This window comes from Halichoerus grypus, chromosome 2 (assembly GCF_964656455.1).
Source record: "Halichoerus grypus chromosome 2, mHalGry1.hap1.1, whole genome shotgun sequence".
Classification (NCBI taxonomy): Eukaryota; Metazoa; Chordata; class Mammalia; order Carnivora; family Phocidae; genus Halichoerus; species Halichoerus grypus.
In genome coordinates, this window is record NC_135713.1 from 106,837,792 (window position 1) to 106,865,555 (window position 27,764).

Below are 27,764 nucleotides of genomic sequence, written 5' to 3' on the forward strand. Positions count from 1 at the left end.
TATGACTCCTAGGCAGTCGAATGAATCTGCTGCTGCTTTTTTTGAGAGGCAAATTGTGTACAGCGTAAGGAATCCATGAAGGATTAACAAAACTGTAATTATGTGGTATTTTTTTCTCAAAACTCTTGGGGTTTTGTTTTTTGTTTTATTAAAGCCTGTGCTTCAAAAGCAGAAAAAATATCCACTTCCCCTCCCTTGCTTTTCAGGCTTTCCACTGCATGCCCGCCAACAGAGGGGCATATGACACATAACATGCATGGTCAACGTCCCACCGGCATATTTGCAGAACCAACAGTACATATTGAACGAAACCACACCTCATACAAACGACTTTTAATCATCCTTTACCCTTCGGTGTAGGAGAATGGTGGAGAGCTGGGTGGAAGGGAGAGCTGGTTGTTGGCAAGACAGCTCAAGGAATGGAAATACACCATTACGGGGGGGTGCAGGAGTTGGCCTTCTTACTCACTGGCTCTAATTCCCTCACCACAAATGATATGACAATGCTGTAGGGCTTAGAAAAATTGGGGCAATGCTGGGGCCGTGGGCAGCAGAGAGTGTATTAATGACAGCCTGCCCGGTCCTCTCAGTGGCAGATAAAACACACAGATACACGCTCCCCACATTTAACCAGCACCAGTCCTGTCTAACAGAGGGTTTCCCACTCTTTGGCTCCAGTCGCTCACCTTTTCCAAGCCTGACTCAGAAATACACAATATCCCATTTAAAAACACTTCTGTGGAGGCTCCTGGGTGGCTCAGTTGGTTGAGCAGCTGCCTTCAGCTTGGGTCATGGTCCCGGGATCCTGGGATCGAGCCCCGCTTTAGGCTCCTTGCTCAGCAGGGAGCCTGTTTCTCCCCTGCCTGCAGTTCCCCCTGCTTGTGGTTGCTCTCTGTCTCTGTCTCTGTCTCTCTCTGTCTCTCTCTGTGTCAAATAAATAAAATCTTTAAAAAAATAAATAAATAAAAACACTTCTGTTTGTGAGAAGGGTCTCACATAGAAGCTTGGGGGAGGGGGGTTACCTGGCAGTTTTCCAGCACATTCGGGAATCCCTGCCTGCACTCCGACCATGATTAGCGTGAGGCCTTCAGAATGTAGGCCTGCGAGGAAGAAGGCAGGCATAGGGCAGGCCCTCTTGGCACTTCCCTCTTTCTTCTCTTCACTCACTGCCCCTCTTCTCCTACCAGGAGTTGGGCCCCCGGCAGCTCCTCACCAGGAGCCCACCGGTCACCGCTGGAACCGCCGGAAGGCCAAACAAGGCGCGGTGCCCAGGGGTCTGTTTGGCACTTTCAGAGTTTATGGCCTTTGGACTAGACAAGGATTGACCCATTTTATTTTAGGAGATGAGTGGAAAATGAAAGTAATTAGTGGGAGAAGGACTGGACTGGGTGTCTAAAGACCTGGGTTTACTTCCAGCTGGGCCACTACTGAGCCCTGTGACCTTGGACTAACACTTAATCCCTGCAGACCCATGTTTTATCGGCTGAAAAATGAGGTTTGAACTGAGAGAACTAGGGAGTAAAACTGAGCCAAGTGATCGATGTTGTGCATATTCGGGTGGCCGTGGCCATGTGGCTGTGTGTGTGTGTGTGTGTATGGGTGGAGGATGAGAAGATGAACCAAAGGAAAAATGGATTAACACAGCACAGGGTAAACACTCAGAAGTGAAAGTAAGCAGCTGGAATGATGAGGTGTGTCAAAGGAGAGAAACTTCCTTCCCCTTGGCACCGAATAACAAATTACCCCAAAACTTGGTGGCGTTAACCAAAACCAGTGTGTTAAAAACAACTTTAAAAAAAGGGTTTTGTGGGCTATAAATTCAGGAAGGGCTTAGCTGCTTTTTTGTCACATGGAATGTCTCCTGAGGTTGCAGTCAGACACTGACTGGCAGGGACGGCAACATCTGAAGGCTTAACTGGGCTGCGTGTCCAAGATGGCCCGTCCACATGGCCAGCAGCCATTGCTGGCCACTGCTGGAAGCTCAGCGAGGCTGTGACCAAAGGCCTGCCCAGCAAGATTTTCTCAGGGGAGGGAGACTCCTTCCACAGCGGCCAGCTTCTTCCAGAGCAAGCACCCCAGGAGGAAAAGTAGAAGCGGCATGGCCTTTTCTAATCTAGCCTCAGAAGCCACAGAGCGATGCTTCTGCCACATTTTATTGCTCAGGGAAGTCACCAGCCCATCCTGATTCAAGAGCAGGTTCAGGGGTTCCTGTTCTTGATGAGAAGATGTTAAAGAATGTTGGGGTCGAATTTTAAAAGTGCCCCAGGCACCTGACAAGAATGCTCTGATTTTTCTCAGTATCTTTGAAATAAATGTCTTGATAATTTTTATAATTTAATCAGCTTCCTGAGATAAGAGGCTTCCTGAACAATCTGGTTGGCTGGGTGCTCATGAATTGAGTGTACTTAAAGAATCCCTGCACTTTTCAAGTAAATGATATGGTTCCAAATCGGAGATCACTTTAACCTCCATCGCTGTTTGATGTGAATAAAGTTAGCTACATAACTCCTCAGTGCAGGAAGAAGGCAAAGAACTGTGAAAAATCAAATAACTAGACTATAATTTCTAGATTGATTTAGACGCTTCAGAAATAGGCTTCTCCTTCTGCGGATCTGGCAGGTCACTGTGGACATGGGACAACCACGCCACATAACATGTGGGAGAGAGACACCAACTCACCAGGAGTGACTTGGAGCAAGCTATTCTACAGGGAAAACACTCCAGAATTCATCTGAGGTCAAATGTATGCTCCTTGGACCTGAGCTGTTCTGACACTGGCGCCTGAGAGCAGGCACACTTCATGCATTCTTTCTTGGGTCTAATTTCAATGATTATTCCTTCCCATTTTGTGCAGCCACCATCAGACTGATTTTAGTTCCTGGGGATTAAACAGTTTCTGAAGGTTGTTATCACTCCCCTTCAGTGGAGCATATCTTCAAACACCTTCCTGGATAATTACCACGGCCCAGTGATTGGGCAATCACCACAGAGTGCTTTTAAACACACACACACACACACACAGACATGTGTGCACATGCACGTGTGCGCGCACACACACACACACACACATCTCAGTGTGTTCTTTTGTGTTTGCTTTGTTTCTGCATTTTCAAAGCCCAGCGGTTCTTGAGAGACAGTAGAAGGACAAAATAAGAAGACATATGGTAGTGCTTAAATTATTCCCCCAAAGGGAAAGTGTCCAATATGAAATTATTCACTCTTTCTACTATTCTGGGGTGGGGAGGGAGGCATTTCAACCAAGAAAATCATAGTATACCCACAATGCCCAGAGGAGAACTGAATTATATTATCAACTTCCAAATACAGTCAGCAATATTTCACCAGAAAAGCTGCTTTGCAAAAATTAAACCTCTAATGTTTACACTGGGAAATACCTCCAGGCTTTCTCTGCCTTCTTCCCCATTGCCCTGCACATGAGTGTGTGACACACACACACACACACACAACACAATTGCTTTTTCTTCCCAGGATCCTCGTTGTTTTGTTGACTTCTGTTATTTCACACAGGTGATTCTGTAGTGAATACCCAAAATGTCTCCCAAAGGAAAAATTACCCAAAGTAGAATTCTGTCTTTTATTTTTCAAAATGTTCTAGGAACCTACAGACTCATCTGATATAAGCCATGGAAAATGGCAGCCAGAAGGAAATCTCTTAGATAATTATTGGAGATCTTTTTTCATCCAAAACGATAAGTATAGGAAGGGGGAAGTGGAGATTGAGCTCCAGCTTCCTGTTGTTTTTATTCGGTTTATGCAACTCCAGTCCATTCAACCTAGCCTTAGGCATGTTATATAAAGGTTTTATGGAAAGATATAAGCTTTGAGAAATATTTTTTAACTTAAATTTTAAAAATAGGTGATGCATTCACATGGTCCAAGATGAAAACACTATAAAAATGTATATGTTGATAAAGATGGCCAATAGACACATGAAAAGATGCTCAACATCACTAATCATCAGGAAAATGCAAATCAAAACCACAATGAGATACCTTCTTATTCCTGTCAGAATGGCTAGAATCAAAAAGACAAATAACAAGTGTTGGCGAGGTTGTGGAGCAAAGGGAACTCTCATGCACTGCTGGTGGGAATGTAAATTGGTGCAGCCACTGTTAAAAACAGTATGGAGGTTCCTCGAAAAATTAAAAATAGAAATACTATATGATCCAGTAATTCTACTCCTGGCTATTTACCCAAAGAAAATGAAAACATTAATTCAAGGAGATACACACACCCCTATGTCTATAGCAGCATTATTTACAACAGCCAAGATATGGAAGCAGCACAAGCAGCCCTTCATAGATGAACGCATAAAGGAGATGTGAAATATATACGATGGAGTATTACGCAGTCATAAAAACGAGTGAGATCTTGCATGGATGGACATAGAGGGTATTATGCTAAGTGAAATAAGACAAAGACAAATACCATATGATTGCCCTTATACGTGGAATCTAAAACACACACACACACACACACACACACAAGCAGACAGTGGGCACACACAGAAACAGACCCATAAGTATAGGAACAAACTGACAGTTGCTAGCAGGGATGGGCATAAAGGGTCAAAGGGAGTCGGAAGCACAGGCTTCCAGTGACAGAATGAGTAAGTCATGGGATGAAAGGCACAGCAGAGGGAACGTAGTCAATGGCATTGTAATAGCATTGTACGGTGACAGATGGGCACTGGTGGTGAGCACAGCATAAGGTATAGAGAAATTGCATCACTATGCTGTACGCCTGCAACTAATGTAACCCTGTGTGTCAACTATACCTCAATTTAAAAAACTGTACATGTTGAGAGGTGTGTCCCCATGTACCCCAGGCCCTCTCCACCCCCATCTCTTGTCCTCATAGGTAACCATATTGCTAGTTTCTTACATATGTTCCCAGTGTTTATGCTGCCACAAGCCAACACAAACATATCCATATTTTGCTTCTTTTCCCATTGTTTTTGAGAAGGAATTTAAGAGAGAAGGAATTGACCTTGTTTGTCCTGTGGTGAGAATCGGGATGAGCAGAGAAAACAATGGAATATCAAAAAGAATGGATTTGATTTCTCAGTTACTTAGATTCCCAGAATCACTTTCTCTGACTTTGGTTCTTTGGGGCTTTTAGTTCTTTATACTTCCCAAATCCTTATGATCTGCAGAAGCAAAATTTTAGGTAATTCACATAGCTCATCTCTTTTGCCTGACAACAAAAACATGTATGTGCCATCCTTCAGAAGAGTGGAAAAAGCACAACAGGAAAGGTTGTGCTGGGTCCCCTTAAGAAGGGCTCCTCATAATCCAGAGGCCTGAACATGGACATCCAGTCAGGATGCTGACCCTGCCTGAGGGAAGAACATTTATTCTGAGCCTGAAGTTTTCTTTATCTTACGTGTACCCATGCATAGAGCAAACACAGACCTTATACAAACATCTTACACTTTGGACCCTTGGGAGTCTAAAATAGAATACTTTGTAGATTTTAGAAACAACCGCAGGAATGTGGATATGACCAGATAATTGACAGTGGGCATTGTGTGGGACTGTGCCAGACCCCAAAAACAATTAAATAACTTTAAACTCATATTTTGGAAATGAACGGGCAATGGCAACAACCTGTTTTTCAAATAAGTTGAAACACAATAAATGATGTAATTTGTTGTCACTGCTTGGTGTGTAATATTCTATTATATGTCAGATGAATAAAGACAAACTAAATTGTGAATGATACAAAGAATAAATTACCGAATGGGTGTGTATTATATCAAGTGCTTTACATGGTCAATGTCTTCCTGAAGAGTTACAGAATAGGTGAGTTTGTGAAAATCAAATAAAATTTGGTTAAATATTTATTGATTTTATTGGTTTTTTTTTTAAGTTTATTTATTCTTCAGTAATCTCTACCTGCAACATGGAGCTTGAACTCACAACCCTGAGATCAAGAGTTGCATGCTCTACTAACTAACCCAGCCAGGCGCCCCTGGTTAAATATTTAAAGAAATCCTTAGGATGACTCGTTTATTTTAATTTTTCATTTAAAGGGAAATACATGATCATTTTAAGATATTTGAGCAGTACAGAAAGTATCCAGTAAAACTTGTTTTCCTCCCACCTCATCCCAGCTTGTCAGGCTTGTTCCTCAGACACAACCAATGTACCACTCTCTTAGGTTTCTGACAGAAAGGTTTTGCATATTGTAATATGTAAATACCTCTATTTTTAAAACACAAACGGGAGCATATTGCAAACCCAATCCTTGCTTGGCCTTGGTCTTGATCAGCATCTGCACACCAGTGTTGCTGAATACCTCCACTGGAAGGAAGGCCTGCAGGTTTATTCAGCCAGTCCCCACTAGGTGAGGAGTCTTCTGTGAAGTGAACAAGCATCCTTCATGGGGTAAAAGAAAATCACGTCCTAATAATTTCATCCTGTAGATGTGATTATCACGCACCAAGCGTTGTCTCGCTCTCCTTTCCTGAGATCTGGAAAATCATTTGTTGCCCTCTCAGGGATCATCATCCCGTACTGCCTGATATCCAGGGTCTGAAAGCCGTTCTTTTATACATTTTGTTGCCATTTTTTAGCTGTTTCAGGCAGTAGGATAAATCCAATCCATATTACTCCATCTTGGCCAGAGCTGGGGTGTCATATTTTTTCAACACCAAAGTGCTTCCTAAACTTGGATGTATACAATCATCTGAACAACTCATGAAAAATAAAGATTCCTGGGCTCCCACCAAGAAATTCTGATTTGGAGAGCTGCCTGGGAATCTGTATTTTTCACCAGAACCTCAAGGAGTGTTGATGCAGCCCGGCCATGGGCCAGACTGGTTGTTTGGGAACCACTGGCTTTAAGGATTATTGTATTTATTTGTCAGCTATTCTCAAGTGATGCCACCATATGGACACTTTGTTTTTCAGATGAACAAAATAAAAATAGGTGGTGGGGTTGACTTCTTGCCAGACTTTGAACTATTGAATTTTGGGAAACACACTGCCACCTCTGAAGGGCATCTAAAGAGGCCAGGGTTCTGTTCTAAAGAGACAGCTCTGCTTAGCATGTGACGCAGCAGACCCAATGAGCTTGAAGGCCAGGTTGGGAATCTAGTTGGAAGGGGCACATTTACTTGTCTGCAAAGAGAGGGCACAAATCCCAGCAGCTTCAGCTTAGTTAAACTCATTTTGGAAAATATTTTTGGCTTGTGTGGTTTTATGCTTTTGGAGTTCCATTTTTAAGCACTGGACCCGTCCAAACCCACTGAAGCTGAGCTGAAGCATCCAAGGAAGACGCTGAGTTTCACACCGATCTCTGCTGAGTCTGTAAAAATTTCTCAGATTTGTCCAAATTGCTTTGTTGAGAAACCAAAACAGAAATCACTAATCCCAATGGGGTTTGTAGGGTCCTGTGGTTTTCGTCCAAAACTATGGCTAAAGTCATGGTTGGTCATGTGACTTACAAGTCTAAAAGTTTCATTATGAAACCCAAAAGAAACCCACAAGCTTCAGATTTAAAATATACTCCCAAGAGACTAACCCCCCCCCCCCCCCCCCAGTTTTCTTAGTTTTGGCCTGGAAGCATAGACTAAGGAAACATGTCCAATCCAAACCAAATGTTGTCAGGACTCACTACATTTTAAATCCAAAGCTGAATTTTATTCCATTGGGATGACATTGTTTATTAACACTGTCTGAGGCAACTGAATTGTCTAGAAAAGTTCAGGAGAGTTGGAGGCCCTCTTTTGTTTGTATTATGGTCAGAACTGTCCAATAAACAAAATGAGTTCAATATAAATGATGAGATTTTATTTTACCATATATTCCTTCCCTTAGGATATATAAACAACAAATTGTGAAGTGAATTATATTTTCTTTTCTTTTTTTTTAAAGATTTTTAATTTATTTATTTGACAGAGAGAGACACAGCTAGAGAGGGAACACAAGCAGGGGGAGTGGGAGAGGGAGAAGCAGGCTTCCCGCTGAGCAGGGAGCCCGACGCGGGGCTTGATCCCAGGACCCTGAGATCATGACCTGAGCTGAAGGCAGATGCTTAACGACTGAGCCCCCAGGCGCCCCTTTTCTCTTCTTTAAGATAAAATTTTACTCATTAAGTGTCAGATCCCTTTACAACAATGACTCAAATTCTAGGATATACAAGAATAACCTGGAGAATTTGTGATATCTGCATATTCTTATTATCTATAACTGTGTAACAAGTTCTCACAAAACGTAGAGGTTTAAAGCAACAACCAACTTATTCCATTTCATAATTTTGTGGGTTAGGAATTCTGGCAAGGATCAGCTGGGTGACTCTTCTGCTCCAGGTGATCATCTGGGGTCATCCACTGGTTTTCAGCTGGTGTCTGGTCTCATCCGGAGGGTCCAAGACAGCTTCACCCACACACCTAGCAAATTGGAGGGGATGAATGGAGAGCTGGCTCAGCTGGACTCTTCTTCCTCCTCATGCAGTCTTAGGGTCCCTCCATATACTCCAGGCCTCCCAGAGACCAAGGCTGGGCCTAGAACTGGCATAGCCTCCCCTCATTGTTCAGAGTAGCCATGGGCCAATTTCAAGGAGAGGAGAAATAGACCTCACCTCTTGATGGCAGAAATGTCCATCTGTGGCCATCTTCTATCCATTACAAGGCAACCGCCACAGTTACACTCTCAGAAATTCTGATTTAGTCTGTGTGTGGTGGGGTCGGTCCAAGCATGTGCATTTTAGAAAACACCCAATGAAATTCTGGTGCAAAGGATCCTCCCAGCACTCTTTGAAAAACACCACTTTATAAGATGTGATGGAATGTGTGCTTATAATCAATCTGTCCATCAAACAGTCAACAAACATTGATGGTGTGATATGTGCACAGAATCATGGTAGGTGCTGTGGAGAGTAGAAAAGGTACATCAAGAAGGGATCTCAGCCCTAGAGGTGCTGAAATACATTTCACAGGAGCCAGGGTGCAGGAAGTGGAGCCTGAAAGCCAGGATCCCCCTGTGGGAGAGGGCCAGCTGCTGGGGGTGGGGAGGCCAGCACAAAGTAGTCTCCTATAGCCAAGGTGACTGAGGCAAGCACCTGGAGCTTAAGCCGTAGAAGTTGTGTTGGAATGACTAGGTGGCCAGAATGAATTATGGGGGAAAGGGGAGCTGGACTGTTCATAGTTTCTGGTCAGATATGGGGCGGGGGCTGAGCAAAAGAGCCGGAGGCATGATGGCTCCCAAACACGTTTTTCTTTTTCTTTTAACATTTTATTTATTCATTTGAGAGAGCACAAGCAGGGGGAGAGGGAGAAGTAGACTTCCCGATGAACTGGGAGCTCCATGTGGGGCTCAATCTCAGGACCCTGGGATCATGACCTGAGCCAAAGGCAGATGCCTTAACTGACTGAGCCACCCAGGCACCCCTCCCAAACATATCTTTCTTTCTTCCTTAAAAATTTATTTATTTATTTATTTTGAGAGAGAGAGGGAGTGTGTGTGAGAGCAGTGGTGGGGGAGCAGATGGAGAGGGAGAGAATCCTCAAGCAGACAGACACCCTGCTGAGTGTGGAGCCTGATGTGGGGCTCGATCCCAGGACCCTGAGATCATGACCTGAGCCAAAGTCAAGAGTCAGACGCTTAACCGACTGAGCCACCCAGGTGCTCCCCAAACACATTTTTCAAAGTGTGATCTTTTCTCCCAGGATTCTGACAGAATCAATTTCCCTGATCTTTTATTCCTCCCCGCTCCTGAGTTTCTTTCTGGTCCTATATGCCTGTGTTGTTCCTATCCTAGCAAGTCACGCAGCTCAGCTCCAGGATGGGACAGCCAGTCCTTCCAGTAACAACATGGATTTTCTTTGCAGGCTTCTGACTCATCCTGCATATGGCTTCAGAAGCCAAATAATCTCTGGACCCTAAATCCAAAGCAGGCTCTGTGGGTCTGTGTGTATGTGTGCACATGTATACACACTCACATGGGCATGTATGCATATGTGTGTGTGTGTGTATGTGGTGTGATGGGGTGACTCCTGGGGGAGGCACAGGTTGGGGAATCTTGGGAGATGGGTCAACCTATGAAGGATGTTAGTTGGAATTTGAGCACATTGCTGCAAACAATACTGAGAAAGATCATCTGTAATCTAGAGAGATACACGTGATTAAGAGATAAGAGTGGAATGAACTCTGTGGTCATGGACCAGAAGAATGGGGTAGAGGTATGCCTGGAACAGAAGGGTCTATGAGGCCATCTGTAAACAGGGGTATGTATAGAGTGCACCAGTGGGTCAAGCCCGGCTGTTCAACGATGTCTTATTGGGCTGGACAGAAATACTTTACTCGGTGGAAAACAATCCCTTCTTGTCTGGATCTGAGGCTACTGTGAGTGCTAAGCCTTTAAGTTTTGAAGCCCAGAGTCAGCACGGAAAGCCAGGACCAGCAGCATCCAGGGATGGCGTCAGCAGCCAGGCAGGGGCCTGGGCACAAATGGAAGCTCGGGGCTAAGCTGTGAGCCAGGAATCAGCCAGGCAAGGAGCCAGAACACAGGCGGCCAGCAGGCTGGGCAGAGGATGCTCACAGATAGGCAGTGATCAGGAAGATTCAAAACTCTCAGGAGCAGGGCTGAGAACACAGGCCATGATCACGGCCCTTCTGCAGATGGTCTCACTCCCAGCAAGAGCAATCGCAGATCAGTCCAATGCTTTTGGGTCCCTCCTAGGGACAGGATGGGAAGGCAGTACTTATCTCTGTGCCCATTGGGTGAAGGCGCCCCTCTGGGCAGCCGAAGCCCAGGCTTGGCCAGCAGTGGATGCCCCTGATAAGAAGAAAGAGCTCCCTCCTCCAGGCAGGTACAGGATGCAAACCCTCCCTCCAGGTTTAGTGAGCAAAATGTAGTCTGGATTCAGCTCCCCTTGCCTCTCAGCAAAACCTTTGTGCAAAGCACAAAGCACATCACTGCATGAGGTGACCCCAGCGTGGAGGCAGGAATGAGAGACAATTGTTCTGAATGCTGGAATACACTGACCAGGTCTTGGCACTATTGACCAGAAGTCAGGAAAATTTCTCTGAATGCTCTGTACCTCCTCAGACACAGGGGTGGTAAATTAGTCATCGCCAGAGGGATACAAAACATTAACACCGGGCTAATTGGGGAAACCAGGCCCAGGGCATTATGCTGCCAGCCAGCCCATCCAGTAAGGGGCTGGCTGGTGCAGGGGACGGCTGAGAAAAGCTACTAAAAGGCCTTGCTGCCAAAAATACTGTTCCAGTTGAATGGTAAGCCATGTTCCCCGCCCCGGCAACTGAAGGACAAAAGCTTCTGCTGTGCTCCTTTTAAGATCAAGAAAACATCACCTTGTTGTGGAGTTACTGCCACATAGGATGTGCATCAAAAAGCAAGTGTCCTATACACTTTGCTGCTCTGGAGGACCGGTGCCCCTGACCAGTACGCTCTGGTTTTGCTAGCCAAAGAAAGCCCTAAATGCCTCTATTTCTTGGTTTGTCATCTTCCCCATTTCCTTATCTGTAGCTACCATCTTTCCCAGTGAGTGTGTTGATTCTGGCAAAGAGGCTCTTGACCTGATTTCTGTTTCTGTTGGGTCTGACCAGTTAGGTCTTTCTTAGACTCATCTTTTGTTCGGTATTACTTCAATACTTGAGATGTGCCAGGTGCCATGCTGGGGGAATGCATGGATAATGATGACATGGCCGCTCCCCTCAAGGAGTCTGCAGCGGGGCAAGAGGGAAGAGGTGTCAACCAGCGCTACGGTGTCTGACCTACAACCCAGGTGGACACGACTTTCCAGCTTTATGATGGTCCGAAAGCTATACACATTTAGTAGAAACTGTACTTTGAATTTTTAATTTTGATCTTTTCCTGGGCCAGCCATATGCACTACGATACTCTCTCCTAATGCTGCGCAGCTGCCGTGAGCAGCCGGTCCCAGTCAACCACGCGATCACAAGGGTGACCAATGATACACTGACAACCATTCTGTTTTTCACTCGCAGCACAGTGTTTCATCCACTGCCTGAGACATTCAACACTTTATTACAAAATAGGCTTTGCGTTAGATGATTTTTGCCGAACTAATGCCTAATGGAAGTGTTCTAAGTATGTTTAAAGTAGGTTAAGCTGTGATGTTTGGTTGCTTAGGTGTATTCAATGCATTTTCGACTTAGGATATTTTCAGCTTATGAGGTGGTTATCAGGATGTAACCCCACTGTAAGTCCAGGGAGATCTGCAGTGGACAATGGCTGCCTATCTGAGGTCCATTCTCTCCTTCCTCTTCCTGTCAGAAGCCTAACACTGTTCACAAATCATCTCTTAACCGCACGCGCGCATGCGCGCGTGCACTCTCGCATACTGAGCCTAGTTTAGGGGTGAGGTCCAGGGAATGTGAAGCCAGGGGCAAAATGAGTCAGAAGCTGAGTTTAAGGAGAAGGAAAAAGGGCTCACACTGAAAGTCCACGTTGTTGCCTGAAGGACTGGCTATTCTGTCCTAGAGCTGAGCTGCGTTAGCTGCCAGGACAGGGGCAACACAGGCCAATAGGACTAGAAAGAAAGCCAGTGTGTAGTTGTGGTTCATTCACTTTCACTGTTCTAAAATATTATATCATATGATTTTAATACAATTTATTTACACAGTCGATGGACATTGGGTTGTTTCTAACCTCTTAATTCTTGGAGGGGAGTTGTTTGATTTTTGTTATTGTAAACAGTGCTGTTATAAACATTCCTATACAGGTCTCCTGGTACCCAAGTGAGTGTTTACATTTAGAGGCCAATACCTAACTGTTTTCCCCATGAGGGCACCAAGTGGTATTTCCACCAGCAGTGTGTATTGCATTTGCTCCATATCCCTACTCACATTTTGTATTATGACACTTTTTAATAAAAACAAAAATCCTGTGATTTCCAATGCAAATTTGAATTTTTCTGATTACTAAAGAGATTAAGTATATTATCACGAATATTGGTCATTTGTGTTTCTGCTGTGAAAGCTTGTTCAAGGCTTTGTTCATTTTCATTTTGGGATATTTGTATTTTTCTAACTGATTTCTAGGAGTCCTTTATATATTCTGAATAATAATCATTTGCTTTACCGTGTCTCTTAATAAACAAATGTTCTTCATTTTTATGTACACAAAAATATTTCAATATTTTCTTCATGGCTAGCAAATTTTTGGTCATTTCTAGCAGGTTCTCTACATCAAAGTCATAAAGATAATGATCTGTTTTCTGCTAAAAATGTTGAAGTTTTGTCCTACACATTTATGTGTAATTTATCTGGGATTAATTTTATGTATGGTGTGAGGTAGGGATCCAATTACATTTTTTTTGTTATGGATAACTGACTGTTCCAGGACAATTTATTGAATTATCCTTCCTTCCTCCAGTGATTGCAGAGCTGCCTCTGTCATATATTAAGTTGCCATAATGCATAGGTCTGCTTCAGGGTTTTCTCTTTTGTTCTATTACCAATTTGTTTAGTCCTGAATCAATACCACCTTGTCTGAATTACCACAACTTGATAAAAAAGTGCTGATATCTGGAAGAGCAGATTCCCCACCTTAATCTTCAAGAGTGCTTAGCAATTCTTAGGCTGTGCTCATTAATATATGTTTAGAATTGTCAAGTTCTTTGAAAAACTCCATTGGGATTTTTATTGGAATTGCACTGAATTCATCAATTTGAGGAGAACTGACATCTTTATAATATTGAGCTTTCCTATTTAATAAAACCATGTATCTCCATTTATTTAGGTCTTTTTTAATGTTTTCATTTCATTCAAAATTCAACTGCTTTGTGCTGGACACTACTCCAAAGGGCAAAAATCCCTGCCCTCGTGAAACATATATTCTGGTTGGGAGAAGATAATAAACAAAATAAATAAGTAAAAGAATAAATAAAAGTAAAATAAATAAGTAATAAATATGTAAAAGTTCAGAAGATAGTGGGGAAACCAGCTATATGACTTTCTAGGGGAAGAGCATCTCAAGCAGAGGGACAGCAAGTTTAGGCTGGTTTAGTCTGTTCAAAGAACTCTGAGGAGCCCACAATGGTTGGAGTGCAGAAAATAAAGGCAGGAATTATAAATGAGGTCAGAAAGGTGACAGAGACCCATCACGTAGATCAGGGTGAGGCTGGGCTGATAGCAGAGGAGGGACATGATCTGACTGTGTGTAACAAGACTGCCTTGGCTGCTGTGTTGGAACTGATGAAGCAGGGAGAAAGCAGGAAGGCCATCCGTGAGGCTCCTACAATAATCCAGATGAAATATAATGGTGTCTTGGATCAGAGTAGTGGCAATGGGGTGGTGAGAAGAGGCCAGTGAAAGGTAGCACCAAGAGAACTTGCTGACAGAGCAGACGGGAGGTGGGAGAGGAGGCCAGGACTGATTAGCCTGAGAGATATGTCTGAGCATCAGACATATTTACCAAGATGGGGAAGAGTGGTGGATGAATAGGTTGGAGGGAGAATGTCAGGAGCTCAATACTGGACATGATAACTTTGAGATTTCTGTTAGATGGATCAGAGGAGGTGCTCTGTTGCCTGCTAGATATGGAAGACTGGAGTTCAGAAGGAAGACTCCAAATAAAGTTATAAATTTGGAAGTCATCTACACCAAAACAGTCAGGGTCCCAACAGAAAACAATGACATACTCAAATTAGGAATATTTCAGGAGTGTTTATTTACAAAGGGATTATTAGAGGTGAGCGTGCAAAGAAATACAAGGAATCGCTGAACATCCTGAGGGTTCCAAATTCTAAAAGAACAGGAGAGGTAGGCGTTATGGGAACTTGGAAACAGAAAGTTAGGTGGAGAAGGGGGCCTTGAGAGGAGTCATCTTGGTTAAGAGTCCCCACAAAGAAGGGGTTGAGGAAATAAATATCCCAACATCAGTCTTCTCTCTTCCCTGACTATGCTGCCACAGCTTGTTGTTGGTCACAACCAACTAGAAGTGAGAAGGCACAGAGGCCTGTCAATAAAGTACAGACAAGTCAACCACCTGAGGCAGAGACCAGGTTGGAGAAAGATGGAGAAGAGATCTTGGAGGGAAAGAGCAGATACCTGGAACAAGCAGAGAAGATGGTATTTGAAGACAAGAGATTGAATGAGATGACTAGGTAATGCATATAGACAGAAAAGAGAAGAGGTCCAAGAAGCTGAATAGATGAGGAATCCACAAAGAGTACTGAGTGACCAGAAAGCAACTTGAGGGAATTAGGAGGTCTTGGAAGTCAGATGAAGAAACCATTTCAAGGACAGGTCTCATGGGTCTAGTGCTGCTGACAGGTCTAGTAAGATGAGGCCTGAGAACTGACCACTGGACGTGGCAAAGCAGAGCCCACTGGTGGCACTGACAAAGAGCAGTGGGAATGGGTAGGGGCCTCACCAAAGCAGGTCTATCTTAAGAGTGAATGATGAGAGAAAAGAATTGAGAATAGATAACTTTTTCAAGGAATTTTGCTGTAAATTATAAAATTATATATAAAGGGTTTGAGGTAAATGGGTGGTCACTAGAAGGGAATGTGGATCAAGACAGGTTTTGTTTTTGTATTTAAGATAAAAGGAAATAGTAGCGTATCTGTTTACTAACAGGAATGATTCTGTATTAAGGAGAAACAGTGGATGACACAATAGAGAGGTCAATGGCTAGAGCAATGCCCTGGAATAGATAAGACGGGGTGGGACCTGGGGCATAAAGAGGGGGCTTAGGTTTAGTTAATAGCTTGGGGAGTTCATCTATAGGAACAGGAGGGATGTGGTGTGGTGCAGAAGCTAGCAGGTGTGTGCATGAAGTTGGTGGTTTGTGGATGTTCTCTTTTGATTGCTTCAATTTTCTCAGTGTAAGAGAAAGCAGGGTCATCGGCTGACAGAATCTGGGAAAAGCTGGCACTTTGTGCAGAAAGGAAAAAATATCAAGTAATCAACTAACTTAGTAGTCATCAAATTTTTTTCTTTGCATACCTCCTAAAATAATTTTGAAAGATGGTATCTCCTCATACATTTTAAAATGACATCTAAAATGTTTCACCATAAATTTATCATTGCATAAGATATAAATTCACTTATAACTAGTTGGGAAGAGGAGTTTTATTAAAGCAAAGTTATAAAATTTTTGAAACTCCTGAGTTATTTATCAAAATCACAATGATTGAAAATTATTTTTATAAATATTTTATATCTATTATCAAAAATTATTTTTCATTTCAGTTTAAGTAAAAGCAAAGAGTTCTTATATGAATCTTATGTGTATATTCCTAACTGAAGGAATAAACTATTGGAACTATACCAAACTAAAAAGCTTTTGCACAGTGAAGGAAACCACCAACAAAAAGAAAAGGCAACATACTGAATGAATGGGAAAAGATATGTGCAAATGATATACCCAATAAGGGGTTGATATCCAAAATATATTAAGATCTACAATCCAATTAAAAAAATGGTCAGAGGACCTGAATAGACATTTTCCCAAAGAAGACATACAAATGGCCAACAGACACATAAAAAGATGCCCAACATCACTAATCATCAGGGAAATGCAAATCAAAAGCACAAAGAGATATCACCTCACACCAGTCAGAATGGCTAAAATCAAAAAAGAAGAAATAACAAGGGTTGGCGAGGATGTGGAGAAAGGGGGAACCCTTGTGCACTGTTGGTGGGAATGCAAATTGGTGTAGCCACTATGGAAAAGAGTATGGAAGTTCCTCAAAAAATTAAAAATATAAAGACCATATAACCCAGTAATTCCACTTCTGAGTATTTCTCTGAAGAAAACAAAAACACTAATATGCATGAAGAGACATATATCTCTATGCTTATTACAGCATTATTTAAAATAGCCAATATATGGAAACAACCAAGTGTCCATCAATAGATATACACAATGGAATATTACTCACACATCAAAAAGAATGAGATCTTGTCATTTGCGACAACATGGATGGACCTAGAGGGTATTGAGGTAAGCGAAATAAATCAGACAGAGAAAGACAAGGAGCATATGATTTTACTTATATGTGGAAATCTAAAACAACAACAACAATAAACAAACAAAGGAACAAAAACATTCTTAAATACACAGAACAAACTGGTGGTTGCAAGGGGGAAAGTGGGTGGGGGGATGGGCAAAATAAATAAAGGGGATTAAGAGGTACAAACTTCCAATTATAAAATAAATAAGTCACAGACATGAAAAGTACAGCATAGGGGATATAGTCAATAATATTGTAATAATGTGTGGTGACAGATGGTGGCTACACTTACTGTGGTGAGCACTGGGTAATGCACAGAATTGTTGAATCAATATGTTGTACACCTGAAACTAATACAACATGGTATATTAATTATATTTCAAGAAATGATTATCTGTATAAATATTTTATATCGATCATTAAAAATTATTTTTAATGATCTATCTGCTGACAACTCAATTAGTTTTTGTTCAGCTTAATTAAAAGTAAAGAGTTGGAATATAACTGAGCTGTAGTAATAAATATTTCCCAACAATGACTCATTCATTTTCTCAACATGTACAACAATATTTCAAATTATTTCTTTATCTAGTTTCTTACACACCAGGGCCATGCTCCATAATAAGATTCATAATAGATGAGATGCATGATTGAAAATATTTTTTTCATAAAGAAGAGAAGAGCAAACGTGAAAGAGGACTCCTGGATCTCAGACATTCTTAGGCACATTAGTTTTGGGAAAGAGTATATCTACAAAGTGACTGCCTCGACCACGAATCTCGTAAGAAGCCTTCATATGTTCTTTTTTTAAAGTAATTTTTTAAAAAGATTTATTTATGTATTCTAGGAAGAGGGAGAGAGGCAGGGAGGGGCAGAGGGAGAGGGCGGAGAGTTCTAAGCAGATGCATCGGTGAGCGCAGAGCCAGACGTGGGGCTTGATCTCATGACCCTGAGATCATGACCTGAGCCAAAACTAAGAGTTCGATGCTTAACCAACTGCACCACCCAGGTGTCCCGGATATGTTCCCTTTTAAAAATTGTGGTAAAATATATGTAATATAAAATTTACCATTTTAACCATTTTTAAGTATACAATCAATGGCATTAAATAGATTTACATTGTGGTACAACCATCTCTATTACTCATCTCCAGAACTTTTTTCACCTTCCTAAACTCTAATTTTGTACCTGTTAAACAACTCCCCATTCCTCCCTCCCTCCAGCCCCTGGTGACCACCATTTTACTTTCTGTCTCTATGAATGTGACTATTCTAGCTACCTCATATAAATGGAATTATACAGTACTTGCCTTTTATGTCACTCAGCATAATGTAATCAAGGTTTATCCATGCTGTAGCCTGTGTTAGAATTTCACTTGTTCTTAAAGCAAAATCACATTCCATTATACATAAATACCACATTCGTTTATCCATTCATCTGTCAAAGGACATTTAGGTTGTTTCCACTTTTTGGCAATTGTGAATCATGCTGCTCTGAACACGGATGTACAAATTTCTGTTTGAGTACCTGCTTTTAATTCTTTTGAGTGTCTACCTAGGAGTGGAATGGCTGGATTACGTGGTGATTCTATGTTCATGTACCCATTTTGAAAACACTGGTATAGGAGAATGGGAATAGAAATGGACCAAAAAAAAACACAGCATAGTTTCAGGGAAGCAGTAGGGCCCAGTTAAAATGAGCAATCCTAAATTTAAAGTGAAACCAGCAGGCATGTTTGTGTTATTTTACTCTAGTCACACTCAGTTGCACAGGTATGGGGCTAGGGTGGAGGGAGTGTTGGCTATGACTATGATTTTGGCTAAGCAGGCCAGCATGCAATGAAAATGCAAGGGAGTTGAAGATCTGCACATAATTCTTAGTGATTATAGTTATTGGCCATGAAATATATGCTGGGTAAGGACTTCAAGCAAGTTTTATAATCTTTTCCATACCAACCTGGGGAGTCCTTTGTTAGGCTAATTTCTAGGTTCTTTATAAAAGAGAATCTTTTAAAAGATGTTTCCCAACTGTTTGTTGTTTGAATATACAAATAAAATTTTGGTTTTAATATATTAATCATATAATCAAACTAGCCTGAAAAACTCTCTTATTATGTACGTAGGTTCCTTGGGGTTCTCTCCAAAGTGGTCATACCCTCCATAAATATTATCAATCATGTTTCCTGCTTTTCAACCATTATGCTTTTCTTTCTTTTTCATACCTTGCTGTGTTGACTAGTAACTGCAGTATAATGTTAAGTACAGAAGTGGTAATAGATGAGTACTATTATCTTTGGACTGATTTTAAATGGAATGCTTCTAACATTTCATTAATAAAAATGTTTACTCTAGGTTTTCAGTCAATATCTTTATCAAATAAAGGAATTTCCTAAGAGTTGGCTAAGAGTTTTTAATCATGATTAAATGTCGAAGTTTTTCAAATACCTTTCTCCATCTGCTGAGATGATGCCATGGTTTTTCGCTAATAATCAGTTAATGGGTTGTACTTATGTATTTCTTTATATTAAATGACTAGACCATTCCTTGGATTCCTAACTTGGTGATAATGTAATATATTTTTTATGTGATTACAGTCTTTGAATATTCATGACCTAAGGAGCTAGAGCTTATTACACCCATTTTACAGACAATAAACGAGACTTAGAGAAATATGTAATATGCATAAGACTCATACTCAGGAGGTGGCAGAACAGTAATTCAAACCCAGGCCTCGAGAATTTGTGCTGAATGAATATTGAATAGAAGCTTCAGGACCTTATAGACTCTTTAAACATTCCTTAGCTGGAAAAAAAAAATGCTTTCCCATCAAATTAGTTCACCTTAGGTACTGGTCACGAAATGATGTTAAATGTAATTAGAGGAAAAGATGTGTATAAAAGTGGGCCTAAAAGATAATCCTAGTAGTTCTTCATTATTAAAGTTCTTTAAATACTTTATCACATTGGAATTTATTTAAAAAGGACCAACAGGGGACAGAAAATAATGAAATCAAGATAAAATTTCTTAACATGTAGAGTCTCTCTTGGTCAATGTTTCTACTAGTATTGCATACTCAGGACCAAAGAGAAATTGAAACCATCAACATTCAAGTCTTTGTTAGAGCTTCCTCGTTTCTTTAGTGAAAAAAAAGTGGTATTTCCTGGGCAGAAATGTTATGAGGAGATGGGGAACGAGCCTCTCCAATTAGAAAAGGAAGAGTAGCATGTGAAGGCCTATGTGAGAGCAGTGACAGGCAGAAAAACTAGGTCACAAAGGCTCTGAAAGTGGATCCCCCATCCTGCAAGACCCTAGCATGGGCCTCTAGGGCATAAACAAAGGCAGGAGACTCTCTACATAAAACTTTTGCCAAAATAGAATGAAGGAGTCAACAGTTGTAGCCAAAATAATATTTCATTGCTTGTTGAAAAACAGGCAGGAAAAACTACACTGTCACCTCTTCTGGGAAAAGCAAAAATAAAGTTGTATTTCAACCTTAATTTTCCACCTTGTGGGCAAAAATAAAAGGAAAATTACTTCTGGGCAATACTGCACATATTATAGAATAATGAGCCGTCTTAGGCAGTTGAGCAAGAAGCAAAGCAACCAGTGTGCTGCTCTCTAGAAAAGAGTAACACAGTAAGTTTCTTTAAAGGAAATCTTAAAGAAATGCTGTATCAAAAAGGAGACACAATAAGATACACCAAGGGCCATCTAAGAATGCCACATTTATCTATATTAAAGAGACAGTGTGACACTTGGAAATAAACTGGAACTTCAGCATTTGGGATGCTGATCTGATTCACGTGTGGCTCCTTCACCGCTTCATGGCCATCTCAACTTGATGTCATTTCACATTGGTTTCCTTCCTCCCTCCCTTTCTCCTTCTTTTTATGTTTTGGGTATTGATGCACTGAACAAAACAACAAATTCTTCTGTAAAGCCAGCTATTAAGATGGTCCCAAGCACTACCAGCTTGCAAGACTGGCTTCTAATTGCACAGATATGGTCCCTCTATGTCTCCATGTTGGAAGAATTCTAAGACGGCCCCCAAGGTTCCTGTCCCTCGGTGTATATGTCCTGTATAATCCCCCTTACCACCTGAGTGTGAGAGGAACCTGTAAATATAATGGCATTGATACATCACATTATGTTATAATTACATTATGTTATATGGCAGAGGGATTTGTAGATGTAATTGAGACCCCTAATTAGTTGACTTTGAGTTAATCAAAAGAGAGATTATCCTAGGTGGGCCTGACCTAATCAGCAGAGCCCTTGAAAGAGATCAACAAAGTCAGAGAGCTTTCTCCTGCTGACCCTGAAGAAGCATCTCCTGCTGACCCTGAAGAAGCAAACAACTGTGCTGCGAACTGCTTCTAGAAGACGCTGTGTGGCAAAGAACCTGAGTGTGACTGCTAGGAACTGAGAGTTGTCCCTGACCAATAGCTAGCAAGAAGCTAGGGACTTTACTCCAATAACCACAAGGGACTGAATTCACCCAACAACCAGTGAGACTGTAAGAGGAACCTAAGCCTCAGATGGCATTGAGCCCCTGCGGACACCTTGATTTCAGCCTGATGAGACTCTGAGCATAACACCCAGCTAACCCATATCCAGACTCCTGATCCATGGAAAGTACCAGATAAAAAATACAGATTGTTTTAAGCCAATAAGTTTACAGTAATTTTTCATGCAGCAATAGAAAACTAATAAATGTACCCTCAAACCTTAAAGTTTGATGACAGTATCTTTAATCTGGGGTTTTGAGGTATGGTAAGGATTTATTAGGTAATGTGAGAAGAAAAGCTAATGAGCTCCTCCATAATCTGGAAAAAGGTAGCTCTATTGTTTTGTTTTGTTTTTAAAAGATTTATTTACTTATTTTGGTGGGGGGGGGGAATGGGGCAGAGGGAGAGGTAGGGAGGGAATCTTAAGCAGACTCCCTGCTAAGCACAGAACCTGACTCAGGGCTCAATCTCACGACCCTGAGATCATGACCTGAACTGAAATCAAGAGTCGATCACTTAACTGACTGAGCCACCCAGGCAGCCTGCTCTATTGTTTTAACTGAGGGGATGTGATAGTCATTCATGCTGGTCACCAAGTGCTTCCAGCTCTCCCTTACTCCAGACCTATAATAGCTCTGTACTGTCTGTTCTCTCTGGTACAATCCTTGTTGGATGGACTATGAGCATCATGTTGGTCAGTGTGTATCACTTCTGGGCCAGAACACTTGACCTATGCAGGACTCCCCAGAGCTCTGTTTTCCACTGCCCCAGGGCACAGCAATGCTCCTGATAGCCTGGGTCCTAAAGTGAGGTTATGTGGGGCAGAGCCTACCCCACTGACCAACACTCTCACCTCTAGAATGAAAAATAAATGTTATTTTAAGACACCTCAACTTCACAATTGTGCGTTACTGCAGTGTAATGTAGCCTGTGCTAACTAAATGTGGGAGTTACTGAACTACACACCCAAAAGGAACAGCCAGAGACCCAGACATGAGAAGGTCAGAGATAGAAGGACACACAATATCTTAAAATGTGTTCATATACCTAAATTATTTCCACTGGTCAATGTGAAACAAACAAACAAAAAAACCCAAACCAAAACAGAACAGCTTCAGTTATGTTAACCTTAAAGATAAAACTCAGTTATTTTGCCAGCAAAAATGGGTTTATTTGGGAAGAGCCAAGAATTGTCATTTGGGACATGCAAGCCATGTCAAAACCACAGGCAACTCAAGAGAACAAAGGAGAGGAACACTCTTACAGAGGAAAGGGAGGAGCTGGGAGGGGGTCTTATAAACAAAAAGTCCATTGGAGTAAACTAGGAGCTTGAAGTGCAGTGGCTTTTCACAGGCAGAGCTGTGGCAGTTTCTCATTGGCTGGGCTGTTGCCAGGCAAGGAGAAAACCTTTCTTCTGCCGGCTAGTAAAGCAGTATTCATTTGGTCTGGGAAGGTTCTGCTCTTCCTGTGGGTTCTACATTTGATAAGGAGTGGTAGGGCACGAGAGCTCCCCCTTCTGGCCTCCTGGCTCCATTTTAATGAGGCCTCCCTTCCATAATAAGTGCAAACAGAAGAAAAAACATGAGAACACCAATCATTACTCATCTATGCTGATCCTCACCCAGGATCTGTTAACATCTGCGAAGATCAGAACCAATGGAGTAGCTGGCTCTTCACTCCAGGGAGAAAAGTTGGGGGAGCTCTTCCTGGACAGCTCTTCCTAGTACAAATGTCATCATCAGTCTTTGCGAGTTCAGTGTTCCCTTAATTTTGAGAACGTAGGGGGCAGAGCCTTCATATCTTGCTGTGCAAGACTGTCAAAGATAATTTAGAAGGAGTGTGTCTGTCCAGAAGAAACAAACAAACAAGCAACACAAACCAAGGTCTGATGAAAAAAAACAACACTGCCATCATAGGAGAAAAAAAGAGATGAGCAGTAAAATCCTGTTTTTAAAAGGGCAAGAAACAATATCAGATTAATAGGAAGAGGTGTGTTCAATAATCAGTTTGATCAGTTTTAAGGTCCTTATGAAAACAGTCTGGATGGTTCCTGTGACAAATACTAAACCTAAATCTTAAAGATAGAGATTCTGGTAAAATGTTCTTTGGGAAATTAGAAATTCCATTCTAGCAGATTTGGATTTTGAAGATAAAAATACCACTGGCTCTGTGAGTAGTGGGATACTTAAAGCAGGAATGAATAAATTAAGCTAATCCTATGTATATCTTTGTTAGAGTGACATCAATAATGTATAGCCAAGGATATGGATTGAGGAGTGAAAGAGATCTCCTGATCCCAACACCCAGGGCCTCTTGACCAATGATTATAAAAGTGACTAGATGATACTTCTCAGATAGTGAAATTTCATCAAAAACATACATCACCAAGAACTCCACTGGACACTATTACTTGTGGAACATTTTTGAATTTGAATATATTAGCTGGTTCTACATAGTAAGAGAAAATGGAATGCTGAGGCAATAATTTGGTAATTTGGGCCATAAGCTTATATTTACAATGAAAACATAAAGTAACTATGACAAAACAGGTTGTTGAATTGAACTGAATCATGTAAGGTAATTGCTTCAATTCCTTATCCCACCTTTTTTCATATACACGTAGTCATAGCCTTTGGGAGAGATATGGATATTGTGGGTACTTGATTGTTGGACTTATATGCCATGGGACACATTCCTAGTGGTAGTCCAAGAGCTATTCTAGCTGCAAAATACTTGCCTGCTAGTCATATGCTCTTCTCACTCCAAAGCTAGCTGATATTACCAGCATATGGCTTCCATAGCAAGCTGGTTGCTATATTTTTCGGGTTCTATCTATATTTCCCTGGACCTGTGCAATGAAGTCATCTGGATGAGGAGAACAAAATGCAGCATTCTTTAAAGAAATGTCATTCTGCTCTCACACATTCTCCTCTCACAACAGAGAGAGGCAACAATTTATGGTACATTTAAATATAAATCAATACATCAGATTTAACAAACGAATGATCTTATCGCCAAAGTGATGTGAAAATAGGCACGTGATGACTTTTCATGTTCCACCCAAAATTGTAAAAAGTTGGCACAAAAGAGGTAGTTTGGGTCCTTCAAAAGAATCACTTCCTTCTAGAACCAGAATCCTCCCCTGGTTTCTCAGCTTTTCTTCTAAATAGAAATGCTGACGCTTTATTAGTTAATCAATAAGACATGATACAGAGTATGGTTATCATAAAATAATCATACCCTGGAGCATTTTGAGGCATGAGCCACTTGCCTCTAATCAGATTGGGTTGAGATTACCTCTGGATAACCACACTCTTGGGAACTGTCTCATTTCTATTATAAGTACATTTTATAATAGGGAAAAATGTACATTTCTGTGGGGGGAAAATGAAGTTGGCAGCTTCTACCTAGCAATCATTTCAGTTGAGCCGAGAAACATTCCTCTTTTGAACCAAGTCAAACTATGCTTGGTCTATTCAAGTAATGTCAGAGAAAAGAGGCAGCTCACATGCAGCGTGGGTAATGCAATACAATGGAAACTGTATTTTACTTTGGCATTGCAAGCTTCAAATTATATGCAAACATTAAAAAGGGCATTTGAAACTTGGCATGCATGTTTATAAATGGCACATTTTGAATCTGGAGTGGGTTTAGGTGTCTAGGTTACAATAACAGATGATCTCCAATGTAAAAATGGAACAAAGCCTTTCTTTAACTTCCTACAGAGAAAGATGTTCATTTCTGCTTCAATTATAATCCCAGGCACACTGCAGATTCCGTTAAGAGCAATTTCCCTCTATTTCTCCTTATCCCGACCAGCCAAAATTTTTAATCAAATTACATATATTGTAAAGTTAAAGACAGAAAAACCCAGTGAGCCATGAAATACACTTTACAACAGTGTGTATAGCAGTTACCCTATTGGTTTAGAATGATGGAAAAATCCATTTAAAATGTTAGATGAACACAGTGGGCTGCAGAGATGATTATAAACTCTTAGAGCTGTAGGTTTTAATCCTATTTCTCTATGAATAGTATTTATAACCAGGAATTTTTAACATGGAACAAATGATAAAGAAAAAAAAAAGATGAAAACACTTATGTGAATTGCTTGGTGATGGAAGTAAGGATTTGTAACAAATAATGACAGTGAGATACAAGAAAGTCCAACACTGTTGCCATATTGATACAATCAAATGACACTGTGTTGGTCTTTGTTAGCTACACACCTCTCATAATAAAAACAAAATTATTTCAGGTTGATCTTTTGAATGAAAGGAGACAGAATGGAACACAATCCTGAGATGCCATGAAGAGAAACTGCCTCATTTATGGATTTCCTACACTGGAATTAAATTTAGCTTTTATATGGCAACACTGCATTTGATTAATGAGACACCTCTTCAATACTGGTTATTTCAAGAGCCTCAGAATATCTGTCTTGGGCCCAAAAATTGCTTAATGCTTCCTATTATTTCATTTCCTCAGAATTCTACTTGATTTCTGCAAAACATCTAGGGCAACTGGGCTCCTGACTTGAAAGAAATGCGGCCTGGCCAAAAAGAAACCAAGCAAGGGATTTTTACTCATCATTAAAAATTCAAGTCACGAACTAGATGGAAGAGTCTATTTTTAATTATTCAGAGAGCAGAAAGGCTCCCTACCTCCGATTCCCCAAGTTGGTAGATTACTTATATTTTCTCCTAAAAGTCTCATTTGTCTTGCCCAGGAGAGCCCCCAAACAGCCTGAAGGCAAACTGTGGTGTTACCTCACACTGCAGAATGGAAGTCAACAGAGGGCGGTGTAGGAAGAGCTAGAGTAAACAGGCCCCGGTGGAAGCTCATTCTCTTGCAGAAGCAGTGACTCCTGACCCAGCCCAGCCCCTGACGGATGTGGGAGTTCTCAGAGGCCTCGACCCAACACTCCTCCTCCGCTACTTTACCAGCCCCTGCTTCACTAATTCCCCGCAGCCTCGACTCTGCCACCACCGCAGCACCACACCAGTGTTCTCTAAGGTCACTGCATGGTCAAATGGATGGCTTTGCCAGTGTTCCCCTCCAGGGCTGTGACCTTCAACTTTATTAATCTTCCAGCTCTTGAAATTCCCTCCTGCTTATGTGAGAGTTCACTCTGAGGTCCTTTCCTCTATTTTGCTGATCTTTCTCTTCTTCTCTAGGTCCACTTCCTTTCCTAAATAGTATACATCTTCCCAAAACCTAGAGTGTCTTTGTCCCTTTGCTTTCCTCTCTGGATAATAAACCTTCTCTCCTAGTACCAACTGTGTCCAACCCACAAGTCCATATGACCTTTCACCCATCACTGGCTTCTTGTCTCCCACTAATATTCAAATGTGACAAGGATGGAGCTGACTTACTGTGATCTGTAGGATTCCAGAGTGGCTCCCTGTGATTCCTACCCCCTGGTATCCACACCTTTGGGTTATCTTCTCCCATTCAGTGTGGGTAAAGCCTGTGATTTGCTTCTAGCCAGTGGAATATGGCAAGGATGAAGAAATTGAGCAGATGTAATTAAGATCCCCAATCAGATGACTTTGGGTTAATCAAAAGGGAAATTATCCTAAGTGGGCCTGACCTAATCAGGTGAGACCTTTAAAACAGGGTGTATCCCTTCCATGAAAGAAGAGAATTGAACAAAGACATTCTTCTATTGACCTTGAAAAAACAAATGATGATGTTGTGAACTACTTAGGAAGAAGACAGCCACTAGCTGCTGAGCGGTCCTATCATCACAAGGAATTGAATTCAACTGACAATATGAACGAGGTTGGAAGAAGACCCAAACTCCAGAGAAGAATATCAGCTTTGGCTGACTCTTTCATTGCAGCCTGTGAGACCCTAAACAAAGGACCTGGTTAAACTGTGCCCAGATTCCCCACCCAATAGGTGTATTGTGCATCATTTTAATCCAAGGTTATTCGTTCTGCAGCAACAGAAAACTCATAGACTTACCCTTCTAACTTATTAATGCCCTCTCAGGCTCAAAGTTTTAAAGTTATGTCACTCTTCTCCTTCATCAGATACCAAGACTTGTCATTTATTCTTGACCAATTGAATTAAACTACATTCCTCTATTTTATTCAAGCTCCTCATTTATTCAGCAAATATTTGCTGGACACCATGGTGTCTACCTCTGGATATGCAATGATGAATAAGACAGGCATGGTTCCTGCCCCTATGCAAAGTAATGTTTAGTGGATAAAGTGAACACTGAATGTGTAATTGCAAGATGCTTTGAGAGACTTCTGCAGGGACTCTAACCTA

General features: G+C 41.4%; 1 long non-coding RNA gene across 17 annotated transcripts in view; it reads right to left on the bottom strand.

The window, feature by feature from the left end:
- LOC118541464 (uncharacterized) overlaps window positions 1-27,764 on the bottom strand; it is a 109,933-nt gene that overhangs the window by 38,689 nt on the left and 43,480 nt on the right. For 3 of the 17 annotated variants that reach the window (XR_013445801.1, XR_013445795.1, XR_013445794.1), the window contains one exon: window positions 23,104-23,325. The exons of 13 other annotated variants lie outside the window; for them this stretch is intronic. This is a non-coding gene — a long non-coding RNA (uncharacterized LOC118541464). The remainder of the gene's footprint in view (window positions 1-23,103; window positions 23,326-27,764) is intronic. One more of the 17 variants, XR_013445798.1, reaches the window with a different exon arrangement.